The sequence below is a fragment of the Pogona vitticeps genome, chromosome 2, assembly GCF_051106095.1.
Source record: "Pogona vitticeps strain Pit_001003342236 chromosome 2, PviZW2.1, whole genome shotgun sequence".
NCBI lineage: Eukaryota > Metazoa > Chordata > Lepidosauria > Squamata > Agamidae > Pogona > Pogona vitticeps.
In genome coordinates this window covers 227,279,326-227,292,985 of record NC_135784.1, presented here as the reverse complement: position 1 = coordinate 227,292,985, position 13,660 = coordinate 227,279,326, and the positions used below count along the sequence as shown (strand labels likewise).

General features: G+C 40.6%; 1 protein-coding gene across 48 annotated transcripts in view; it reads right to left on the bottom strand.

The window, feature by feature from the left end:
• Nucleotides 1–13,660, bottom strand: part of PTPRD (protein tyrosine phosphatase receptor type D) — a 1,767,834-nt gene that overhangs the window by 774,476 nt on the left and 979,698 nt on the right. The window lies entirely within an intron of this gene.

The window sequence follows — 13,660 nt, the reverse complement described above, 5'->3', positions numbered from 1 at the left end:
AAAGAGAGACCGAGAAGGCACAGTTAGTATGGGTGGCCATGCTGTCAGTGTCACTAGGAGGCATACAGTAGGTTTCTGGAGAAATCCCAGCAAAAACTCATGCACACATGGAAGGGAATTTGTGAAAAAGTATCCACTTTCACAATATCCACTGAAATTTTTATTGAAATTTGTGTGACTTCCTTCTGAGTAAATATAAATAGGAATTAAATCAAAGGCAAGGCTGCAGCCCTGTCCTTACTTACAAGGAACTGAACTTCATTGAATTTAGTGAAATATAGTTTTGAGTAACACACATAGGCTTGCATTTTAACAACCTAGTAAAAATATTAGGGCTCATTGGCTGAAATCCTGGTGTCCGGTTATGTAAAAGGCATAACTTTTGGAAGTGAATTGCTATAAGTTTAGAAATCTCCATAGACATAATCTGTTGTATGCTGAGTCTAGCAACTTGTTATGTAAGAGATAAAGTCTATGGAGATTTCTAAACTTATAGCTGTTTGTTTCCAAAAGTTATGTCTTTTGTATAACTGGGTAACAGGATTTCAGACATATTTTCTTAGGTTATTGGCTCCATTTATAATTGAAGTATAAACATTGTGTAACTGAAGTTGCATTCCATTTAAAATGAAGGCAGCCGCCTCAGTATTTTTGTTCACCCTTTATCTTCTTCATTTTAACAAGGTGCAAGCAGTGCCTTACTTGAAAGAAGATATGTTGGAAAGTTTACAGGGCTCTTTTGAAAGCTATGGAAATGTTCAGGAAATGGAAATTGCAGGCATACAAGACAGATACATTTGTATGAATTGAGAGGCTCATTAATACTAGAAGTAAATTTCAAGGTCCAAGACCCCGGTTCATAATGGATGAAAACTGCTACTGTAATGAAACTTGAAAGAAAAATGGAAAAGGTTTTCTCCCAAAAGGGGAATTCTTAACTGAAATTGTGTTTGTGTGAATTTGAACTGATACAGATGGGCACAGCAGAGATGGGGAAGGTTACTAATCCATATTAACTGGTGGATTCTGGGAGTTGTAGTACAAAAAGTAACCTTTCCTAGTTTTTTGTTAACCTAAGGGAATCAGGTCTAGCATAAGCCTCTTTCTTTTCCTCACCATGCTAGCTGAGGAATACTAGGAACTGTAGTCCAAAAATATAACTTGCAGGTTCTGCATCAGAATAACAGAGATAAATCTAGAATAAGAGTCCTGCAGATTAAAGGGCTCCTGGCAACTGTTGAAGGCTTCTGATTCAGCAGAGAAATCACAATGGAAGAAAGAGCAGCCATCTTTTTCCTCTCTCTCTTTCCCCTGCAGTCCCTATCATCCTCAACCTCCCATCTATTCTGGAGAGTTGAAAGACTAGCCAGAACAATGGAGGAAGTGTTGGGAGTTGAGCTGTAGAGAGGAATCAATGAATTGTACCCCCATTCCCTTTCACTGGCAGAAAGAAGTGTTCCAAAGGCTTTCACTCAGGAAATGCTCCCTCTGGCACACAAGAAGCTGGATCTGAATATGCTAACTTCCCCTTGACTTTAAGGAACAGGTATAAATATAGGGTTGCTGAAGTATATAAATTAATTCAGAATCCTTTTGTGCATCTCTGTGGGTGGTAATTTACCCTAATGGGAATTTAATAATTCATATTAACCACATTACTAATCTTATGTTTTGCTTACAGTAAATTACAACCACTGAGATTATAAATCACTTATTTCAGAGGAGGGGAACGATCCTGCTTGAATTTACTGACTAACAGCAGGTACAGAGGAGTCTTGCTGTTTCTAAATGACCTCTAATCAATTTTTATCTTTGTGTGTTTGGCATAAATAAGCAATGCAGGCATTTCATCCTACACATTCTCCTTAAGCAGACATCACTACAGGCTATAAATTGTTTTTCTTAAGTCTCAAGCCCCAACTTTTGACTATAAATTAAGTGAGAGCTCCCTTGGGTGTACAAAAATGTTTGCGTGCACCCAATGATATTTTCAATCATTATTTCTTCCCCAAGGCTGAATCATATTAACAAAAGTTCAGATCCTCGGCACATGAAGTTGTCCTAAGAACCATGGGCAAAATCCTGTTGCGACAACTTTGTGCTCAGCGCAACTTGGATGAAGCATTAGAAACATGTGGCCTAGTAACAGCTACAGTGGCAAATAGCATTTGTTGTGGAAGCAGAAGGGATGAACTCAAACTTTTACAATCTGATGATATGACACATATGGTATCATATGATACTGTGGTAACTTGAATGTGATGCTTTGGACAGTGGGAACACACACAGCCCGCAATCTTTCTCCTTAGACACTTTGAACTTAAAAAAAAAAACAATAAGAAAAAACCTACCAAGTTTAGCACTAGGTCACCATATCACTGCATTGATACATTAGCTTTGCTGACGCTCCAATACTTCAGCCATCTCATGAGAAGAGAAAACTCCCTGGAAAAGACCCTGGTGTTGGGAAAGTGTGAAGGAAAGAGGAGAAGGGGATGACAGAGTATGAGATGGTTGGACAGTGTCATCAAAGCTACCAACATGAATTTGACCCAACTCTGGGAAGCAGTGGAAGACAGGAGGGCCTGGCGTGCTCTGGTCCATGGAGTCACGAAGAGTCGGTCATGACTAAACGACTAAACAACAACATCCCCCCATGTTTTTTGTTCCAAGGCTTCCCTGGACTCCCTTCTGCCCTAGGAAATTATTTGGGAGCCTTTAAACATGGAAAGAGACCCTTTAAAAGTAAGAAAAATTGCTGCTGGATCACTACTGCCAACCTGACGGCAATTTTTGACTACTAAAGGCTTCTTGCGCACTCTTGTCCCCTCCTCAAGGCTTCCCCAGGGCAAAAGGGACCCCAAGAAAGCTTTGGAACCTAAAGCAGCAGGACAGTGAATCTTTTAATTAGTACAAGCTAAATGTTTCAGGGGCACCCAGTTTGATGGAGTGGACAGAGTGATTAACCCAGGAGGCTTTGATTTGAATCCTTACTCATTTATGGAAATTTACTGGGGATGAGAAACTGATAAAATGCCTCCTTAAATATATCATTTACTTAAAAAAAAAAACCCAAACAGGGTCACTATAAGTCAGTTCCTACTTGATGGCACATAAGAATAATTTTTTCAGGCACCCAATCCAAGTTGCACTGGGTGCAAAAGTTATACAACAGGATTATGCCCTGTGATTGACTGGTTGTTTGCAGAAGGTGAATTTTCTATCCTGAGCTTCCCCATATTTTCCCCAAAGGCCAGGGTCAGAAGCTGCCCTTCATCAATGTGGTATGAGACAAGGGCTACAGGAGGAAGAGGAATCACACAGTATTGGGTGAGTTATCCTGCATAACAGCTCATTCCTCTGTATTCAGGATTCATGCCAAAGAACTTTTTAAAAATTTATTGAATATTAACAGCAGTGCAGGATTAGCAAATCATCATTATCAATTATGTGGCAACTAAGAGTACAATGCTTATGTCCCATGAAGTTGACTACAGTTCATGAATCTTATGCCAAATAAAGTGATGAAGTTTTCAAGGCTGAGGAGCGATCAACCACCTACAGTGATTGTTACTTATACCATTTTTACCTTGATTGAAAGACAGAAACAATTACTTTTAAAACCTTTTTTAAAAATCTGGCTCCAGAACTGTAAATACTGTATCCAAAAATTTAAAAAACCCTTTGGGTTATATATTGTATCCACAATATCATGTCTGCCTTGCCAGCAGAGAAACTGAGGCCAGACTTTACACAGGAGAGAACAGCCTAAATGCTGACAACACCAATGTCAGAAGTCAAGATGGTTTAGAGCAGCGGTCCCCAACCTTTTTAGCCCCACAGACTGGCTGGGGAAGGCCCCTGCACTTCTGTGCATGCGCGAAGGAGCTTTTGCGCTCATTTGCATGCTCAAAGGACGGCGCAGTGTTTGTGCGCATGAGCAAATGGCAGCACAGTGCTCCTGCAGGTGCGCACACTCACATGCAGGTGCAAACGGGCTGTGGGGGGGAGTGTGTGCAGGGGTGGAGGGAGGTCTCTCTCCATGGCCCGGTCTGGCTTAGGCCATGGACCAGGGGTTGAGGACCTCTGGTTTACAGGAACCCGTCTTGTGCTCCCTATCATCCACAAACAGACACTAATCAGAGAAAAAAAAGTAAGAACCTAACTTGGTTTTTCACCTAAACGTGAAACACGAAACAACTGTTACGGTGGGGTTTGTTTGTTCTTTTGACAAGTTTTCCAGGTATATTATGAACCTTTCAATACTGAGAGCACCTGTACCTACTCAGTGCATCCAATGAAAATGGAAAGGTGTCAAAATAACTTGAAGTTAAAATTTAAAATGCAAGAACTTTCCCCTCCCTGCTTCTTAAAATCTTCTCTTGAGTCCCTTCCCCTCAGGACTTTATAGGAATTCAAATTAAGGCACTGGATTTCCAGTTGCACAGGAGGTAGATCCATTGCAACTATTTTAGAAAAGGAAAATCAGGACAAGAGTCAAAAACAGCCTGCTCAATGGTGTCTGAACGTGCTGATCTTCAGTGGCCCTTAGGGAAGGCAAGTACATTCCAACCTCCTACACGGCTCCTTGAAGCTGTGTGCGGGAGCTAGGTGAAGTTGGTTAATCTGTCCATTGCTCACTTAAAAAATAGACACTTGCCATTGTCACATGGTCACAGATGACAGCAGTGCTATAAACATCCAAAGTGTATTATTTGCTGAATGAAAGATAGCTGAACTGCTGTTCCAAGGAACACAGCAATCATTCCTATTTAGCAAAGAAAAACAAACTCTAATCTAGATGCAGAATTGCACACCTGTCAGTGTGACGTAATGTCTATGCTGGTGGTTATCTTCCTGCCCAAGTTTTGCTGAAAGATTATCCTCATATAATTCTTACCTGGAGCTGCTTTATAGCCAGTGAATGGCAGCATGACAATGTTTGTTCATTCTGAAGTTTATTTTTGGTTGCTTAAATGGATTTATAAGAAATCATGGGAAAAAAAGACAATCATAGAGATTTACAGTACAGGGAGAACATAATTTTTTTAATTTTTTTTCTATCTCCCACAAAAGCTGCAATTTGATTTGGCTGTCACTAACAGGTTTCTTGGGGCTCCCTGCTAAGGGTAGCAGTTTTAGACATTCCCAGCAGCAGTTCACAGACGTCATGCTCATTTTGGCTTTCAGAAACACAGCTGTTCTGTTTCCTTCTGAGTGATCTGCCTTGCTGATGCCCTCCAGCTAGTGTGTTCTTTGATAAGGTCCAGTGGAGAGGTGCAAAAGAACTGAACATTCGGCTCCTAATAGCAAACGCAGAACCAAATTTCACAACAAATTGTGTTTTCAGTGCTTCCTGATGTCACCTGATTAAATAGGCTGAAATTAGTTCTAGCACACTGGCTTGGAAGAAATCACAATGAAAACTCCTGCTCGGGGCTGTAAAGGCTTTTTCTTTTCTTTTTAAAATTCTTTTCTTTGTTTTAAAGGCCAGTTTCCTTTCTGTTTGGAAGGAGGAATGAACAACTGGCAGATATTGCTCTGCAGTCATTTATCCCTCCTGCCAAAAATGAGAGAATAAACACTTAAGAGCAATGTTTTAAGCCTGCATCGTGTAGTTTCAATTTTAAAAGACATATGGTCTGAATCTCATTATACCACTAGCTGTGAAAGTCCAGTGGAATAATAAATCTTGACAAACCGTCTGTATGGCATTCCCTCCCCATTCAGTTATGATTTCTTGCACTTTACGCAGAACACTTGCAATTATACCATTTCTAGTACATGCATGTATTTCTAGAAGGATTAAAAAGGAGTAATAGTAGATTAAATTTACATCAAAACCTGTGGTATTTGTAAAATGCAGAAGGCGGAGCCTGTACTCATGGCAGATATAATGTCAGAAAATATGCAGGATGTAGCAAAGCATTTTAAATTGAACTGGGGCAATATGTTTTTTTTCTAGGAAAAGGTTTGGTATTATCGGTATAATTACAATTATAACCTATACCTCTAGGATTGCTGTGAAAAACATTTCCTCCCTTTGTGGGTGGTTATACTGCTGTCATTTTGGAAAACATAAAGATGTATAACTAATTATAACTAATTTAAAAAACAACAACAGACTAACAATCATTTTATATATCTGCTGTTTTAGTATGCCTCCACAATCTATTTCTAAAATTTATGTAAGCAACATGTGGCTTATGCTCACTTACAGATGACATATTTTTGTGGTAAATGCCAGCCTGCTTTAGTGCATGACAGCTTCCATTTTTAGTTCTGAAGAAATCATAGCTAAATTCAAATAATTGGTAGGGAAGAACACAGCAGGATTTGTGAGCTCAGCCTTCCTGGGCGAAGGCAATGGTGCCACAAGTAAGGGTCCCTGAGTCATACTATTGACATTAGAGTCGCTAGATATCGGGTTTTCACCATGAGACTCACATTTTGGGGTCCATTAGATGGGTTTCAGGCTTTGGACTCCTATCTCAGGGAATGGTATGCTGGCAACGTGACCTCTCCAGCTTTTATAGGGTTCATTCACATGGGTTTAGGATGTGTCATTTAGGCATGCTTGGAAACACCCAAGTCTTGTTCATTATCTTGCATGTTCTAGTGCTGTTAGTGGAATTCACATGTTGGTCTTCAAATTAATCACAGTCTCTACATTGTCCATCTGCTGCCCCACACCCCATTTTGCATTTGTTGCTTCAGGTTTTGCCATGTGACATTACATGAGCCTACTTCTAGGACTCAGACTTTGATCCTAAAATCTCAGGGAATGGAATCTTGCTGATCTGCAATCCCAATTGAAACTCACCATTTCTTGGCTTAGATTACAATTTTTAATCAACTTATAATGTGCTGGATGTATAGCAAATTAAATGTCACCAAAGTTCTTATCCAGTATGGAGTCAACCTTTGTGAATTGTGCTTTGTAGAGGCATGTTAAGATATTATAGTAACCTCTTACTCTTGATGACATGTTCATTGACCATTATGAATTAGATCTCTCAACAAAGGAGCTGTTTGTTTGGTCCACGTCTCCACCACTTGTGTCAAATCTTGATTGTCCTTTAATGCCAATACAATGGGGGGCTGAATTCTCAAATGATTCTGTGCTATGACTGGTCATGTGGAAATGCTATGGAGAACATGAAACCATACTGCAATTCTCAGGGGGAACAGGATAATTAACACATTTGTGCAGTGCCATGAATGAACATGAGCCAGGAGAAAATGCACGGAACAGGTGAACATTTTATAAAACCTTTCTGAGAGAGCACATGAACACGTCTTCTGTTGAGCTATGGGAATTAGCCCATCACTGCTAATAATCAATAATTATTGGGTGAAACCAAATATCCTATTAAACACAAACAGAAAAAAAGTGGAAAACAGATTGTTTTAAAAGCAAAACCTCTTACTAGGATACTTGTGCTCCACATTTGAATGTGTTGTTGTTTAGTCGTTAAGTCATGTCCCCATGGACCAGAGCAGGCCAGGCCCTCCTGTCTTCCACTGCCACCCAGAGTTGGGTCAAATTCATGTACAGTAGTTGGGGCATTCTTTGGCACTGCCATTCTTTGGGATTGGGATGTAGAGTGATCTTTTCCTATTCTCTGGCCACTGCTGAATTTTCCAAACTTTCTGGCATATTGAGTGTCATCCTTTAAGATTTTAAGTAGTTCAACTGGAATGCCATCACCTCCACTGGCCTTGTTGTTAGCCATGCTTTCTAAGGCCCACTTGACTTCACTCTCCAGGATGTATGGCTCAAGGTCAGAAAACACATTATCTGGGTTGTCTGGGACATCCAGATCTTTCTGGTATAATTCCTCTTTGTAATCTTGCCACCTTTTCTTGGTGTCTTCTGTTAGGTCCCAACAATTTTTTTCCTTTATCATGTCCATCTTTGCACAAAATGTTCCTTTAATACCTCCAATTTTTTTGAACAGATCTCTGGTAATTCCCTTTCTATTATTTTCCTCTATTTCTTTGCACTGTTCATTTAAGAAGGCCCTGTTGTCTCTCCTTGCTATTGTTCAGAAGTCTGCATTCCATTTTCTGAAACTTTCCCAGTCTCCCTTGCATTTTGTTTCCCTTCTCTTCTCTGCAATTTGTAATGCCTCATTGGACAGCCACTCTGCTTTCTTGCATTTCCTTTTCTTTGGGATGGCTTTTGTTGTTGCCTCCTATACAATGTTACCAGCCTCCATCCATAGTTCTTCCGGCATTCTGTCCACCAAATCGAGTTCCTTATATCTGTTCCTCACTTCCACTGTGTATTCATAAAGGGATTTGGTTTAGATTATACCTGACTAGCCCAGTGGTGTTTTCTACTTTCTCCAGTTTAAGCTTGAGTTTTGCTATAAGCAGCTGATGATCAGAGCCACAGTCAGCTCCAGGCTTTATATTTGCTGTATAGAGCTTCTTCATCTTTGGCTGCAGAGAATATAATCAATCTGATTACGGTATTGCCCATCTGGTGATGTCCATGTGTAGAGTCACCTCTTGTGTTGTTGGAAAAGAGTGTTTCTGATGACCAGCTTGTTCTCTTGACAAACCTCTATTAGCCTTTGCCCTGCTTCGTTTTGAACTCCAAGGACAAGCTTACCTGTTGTTTCTTTTATCTCTTGACTCCCTACTTTAGCATTCCAATCCCTTATAATGAGAAGAACAACTTTCTTTGGCATCAGTTCTAGAAGGTGTTGTAAGTATTCATAGAATTGGTCAATTTCAGCCTCTTCAGCATCAGTGGTTGGTGCATAAAATTGGATTACTGTGATGTTGAAAGGTCTGCCTTGGATTCGTATTGAAATCATTCTGTCATTTTAGAGATTATATCCCAGTACAGCTTTTCCCACTCTTTTGTTGACTATGAGGGCTACTCCATTTCTTCTATGGGATTCTTGTCCACAAGTAGATATGATAATTGTCTGAATTGAATTCACCCATTCCCGTCCATTTTAGTTCACTGATGTCCAGGGTGTCAATGTTTATTCTTGCCATCTCCTGTTTGACCATATCAAGCTTACCAAGGTTCATAGATCTTACATTCCAGGTTCCTATGCAGTATTTTTCTTTGCAGCATCGGACTTTCCTTTCACTTCCAGGCACGTCCACAGCTGAGTGTCCTTTCGGCTTTGGCCCAACCACTTCATTAGCTCTTGAGCCACTTGTACTTTTCCTCCACTCTTTTTCAGTAGCATATTGGACACATTCCGACCTGAGGGGCTCATCTTCCGGCGTCATATCTTTTAGCCTTTTGTTTCTGTTCATGGGGTTTTCTTGGCAAAGATACTGGAGTGGCTTGCCAATTCCTGTTCCAGATGGATCACATTTAGTCTGAACTCTCCACTATGACCTGTCCATCTTGGGTGTCCCTGCATGACACAGCCCATAGCTTCTCTGAATTACTTAAGACTCTTCGCCATGAGAAGGCAGCAATCCATGAAGGGGCCACATTGGAATACATACGTACATTTAGAGAACATGCTGTCAACTTTATTTATTTGTTTAGAATTTTAGGCTTCATGTCAATGGTTCAAAATGACAAAATTTGAAGTTCAGCTTCAAATTCTAGAAGAGCAATTCGGTATCAAAGCTATTTTCTAGAAAGGAAGAAAGTAATAGAGAATTTTTGTTTTCTGAGCAAAGTATACTTTGCCATGATTCTTTGATTTAAAATGTGTTCTGTAAGAACAGAAATGTTATATTGAACTGTATTCTTTTTACCTATCAGAAATTATTTGTGCTAGTTTCAAATCGGATTACATCTGCACTGACTGGATGTAATAACCCTTCTCCAACATGGAAACTCTCTTTTTTTCCTATATATATAAAGTAAAAGGGGGCGGGGAGTTAAAATGGCTACTTGAAAAGTGTCATTTTACTAGCTTTTACAGGGAAAAAAGTCTTTTGAGAGTTCAAACAACCTTTTTAGATAAAGGGCAACACCCACCTGATAAAAGGATCTTTGAGTTTTTCAGAAGTCTTTTCTAAATGCTATTTCTGTTCATGGGATATCATTATGAAATTGAAGTTTGTTCTCATAATTCCCACAAAAATATGGCTTCTGGCTGTGACAGCAAAGGCTTTGTGAGTTGCCTTGGCCCTGGAAATTGCTGGTTGTAGACAACTGCTGTCCAAAAGAACTGAAAGGTCAATTTGTAAATGGGACAAATGGATGTCTGCCTTGAGGCTGTGCAGCATGTTAACTAGCAACATGGCACAGCATGGTTTAGGAATACTATGTCTGACTTGGGGAAATCAAGGAAATCAACAGGCACAACAGGCAGCCTTCCTGTTCTTCTGGTAAGCTACTCCGTAAAAAGACTCATTAATAAGGGACCTAGTACTAATGTAGACAAGCAGGTACACTAACATTTGAGAGTCTCTACCGATATCAGAAAAAAAAAAAGACCCCCTAAAGGGTAGGTTCAATGATTAAATGAAAGCAGTAATAGAATTTTGAGTACACAGCATGTTTTGTTTGTGGTAGCCTCTGAGAGATGTTCAATGTGTGCACAGGGGGCATACGTGGCAGGGAAAGAGTACATTGGTGATCAGCTTCATCCCTATGTATGCACATCCGTAAAGAGATATTTTTGTTCACAAATATTGTTGTTGTTGTTTAGTTGTTTAATCATGTCCGACTCTTCATGACCCCATGGACAAGAGCATGCTGGGCCCTCCTGTATTCCACTGACTCCCGGATTTTGGTCAAATTCATGTTGGTAGCTTCGGTGACACTGTCCAACCATCTTGTCCTCTGTCATCCCCTTTTCCTCCTGCCTTCACACTTTCCCAACATCAGGGTCTTTTCCAGGGAGTCTTCTCTTCTCAAAAGATGGCCAAAGTATTGGAGCATTCAGGGTTGATTTCTTTCAGAATTGATAGGTTTGATCTTCTTGCAGTCCAGGGGACTCTCAAGAGTCTCCTCCACCACCACAATTCAAAAGCATCAATTCTTCAGCGGCCAGCCTTCTTTATGATCCAGCTCTCACTTCCCTACATCGCTACAGGAAAAACCATAGTTTGACTATGTGGACCTTTGTCGGCAAGGTGATGTCTCTGCTTTTTAAGATGCTGTCAAGGTTTGTCATCGCTTTCCTCCCAAGAAGCAGGCGTCTTTTAATTTCGTGGCTGCTGTCCCCATCTGCAGTGATCATGGAGCCCCAAAAAGTAAAATCTGTCAGTGCCTCCATATCTTCCCCTTCTATTTGCCAGGAGGTGATGGGACCGGTGGCCATAATCTTAGTTTTTTTTTTTTTTTTTTTTAATGTTGAGCTTCACACCATTTCTGGTGCTCTCCTCTTTCACCCTCATTAAGAGGTTCTTTAATTCCTCCTCACTTTCTACCATCAGAGTGGTACCTTCTGCATATCTGAGGTTGTTGATATTTCTTTCGGCAATCTTAATTCTGGTTTGGGATTCCTCCAGTCCTGCCTTTTGCATGTTGCATTCTGCATATAAGTTAAATAGGCAGGGAGACAATATACAGCCTTGTCGTACTCCTTTCCCAATTTTGAACCAATCAGTGTTTCCATATCCATTTCTAACTGTTGCTTCCTGTCCCACATATAGATTTCTCAGGAGATGGATAAGGTGGTCAGGCACACCCATTCCTTTAAGAACTTGCCATAGTTTGTTGTGGTCCAGACAGTCAAAAGCTTTTGCGTTGTCAATGAAGCAGAAATAGATGTTTTTCTGGAACTCTCTGGCTTTCTCCATAATCCAGTGCATGTTATCAATTTGGTCTCGAGTTCCTCTGCCCCTTTGAAATCCAGCTTGTACTTCTGGCAGTTCCTGGTCCACATTCTGCTGAAGCCTACCTTGTAGGATTTTGAGCATAACCTTCCTAGCATGGGAAATGAGTGCAATTGTACAGTAGTTGGAGCATTCTTTTGCACTGCCCTTCTTTGGGATTGGAATGTAAACTGATTTTTTCCAATCCTCTGGCCACTGCTGAGTTTTCCAAACTTGCTGGCGTATTGAGTGTAACACCTTAACAGTGTCATCTTTTAAGATATTAAGTAGTTCAACTGGAATGCCATCACCTCCACTGGCCTTGTTGTTAGCCCACTTGACTTCACTCTCCAGGTGAAGTCACTTATCCATTTTGAAGGAAATCAACCCTGAGTGCTCACTGGAAGGACAAATCCTGAAGCTGAGGTGCCAATACTTTGGCCATCTCATGAGAAGAGAAGACTCCCTCGAAAAGACCCTGATGTTGGGAAAGTGTGAGTCCAAAAGGAGAAGGGGATGATAGAGGATGAGAGGGAATTCAGGCCACTAAAATTATCTACTCTCCATATTCTAATAGATTCTGATACTCTTAAAAATGATACACTGAAGCTATTCTTATTTCAAGAGATGGGGACGGACTGCCAAAATAGTGTTTTGTCTTGGTTAATGATACATCAACCTGATGAACCACAAACCACAAACTTCCCTGTAGTGAACTGACAAACCATGAATTGGTTCATAGAGTTTGTTTGTTTTTAGATAGCCTATGGCTATCTTTAAGAAAAAAACTGAGCTGCCCCAGCCTCACAGCTTGCCCCTCACCACCTTCCCACTGCCCCTGTCACCTCCCTGCTGCCTCCTCCTCCTCTGCCGCTGCCATTTCAGCACAGCCAGAAGTGGCACAATGGAAGTTATGGTGGTTTCCATTCTGGCAGCCTAGCTTCCATTCCATTAGAAACAGTGGCGGGGGCCCTTCCCTTCAGGCAGCCAAGCTTGCCTTCTCTGTCTATGGCCCCTATGAACAGCTGATCTATGGGCACATAGACAGATGGGGCAAGCCTGGCTGTCCAAAAGGAAGCCCCCCCACCATCTTTGCAAACAGCACCCTAGCTGTCCCACTCTGCTTATGCCTCCAAGGAACAGCTGATCCGTGGAGGCATAGGCAGAGAGGTAATTCGCTATGAATGAATGAATATAAAACGGTTATATTGCTCCCTTCGTATTCCTTGGGCTCACTGGAACTGACAAATATGAAGTGACAACAAATATCATGATTCATTTTTATATTCGTCCCCATGTCTACCTTTTTCTCAGAGAGAATGAGCTCTGGAACACTGACATGGTCAGAAATGTTGCCACATCCGTCTAATACATTGTTTATTCTGGGAAGCAGTAAAACAATTCCTGTACACAACCGTGTAAGATTCTACAACCAACCATCTAAAATTGGCAAAGTCCTCTATATATGCCCTGTTTAAAATTATTAGATGCAGAATTGGATGATATTCTGTAACCTGACTATGAAATTTAACAAGGTTAGATTAATCTGATGATTTAAATGTGAATGAAGGAACAACCCATGTTACAATGAATAGTTTTCCTGAAGATGAGTCTGAAATAGTGTTTCCCAACTTGAGGGTCACAAAGTATGTTCAGAAAATGGGATGTAACAAGTGGAAGAGTAAGGCAAGTAAGTTTTCTGTAATTGCTATTATTATTGGCATGTGTCTAGCTGTTGATCTGTAATGCAGCCCATGAACTGAGGCTTTACAAAGAACAGGTCTGAGATATTTTTCCCACAGGATCTCAGAATCTAAAAAGAGGCACAAGGAAACAATAGAAGAAGGGAATGGGATTAGTGGCAAGAGTAAATTTAAAAAATTGTGACTATTTATACCACATACAC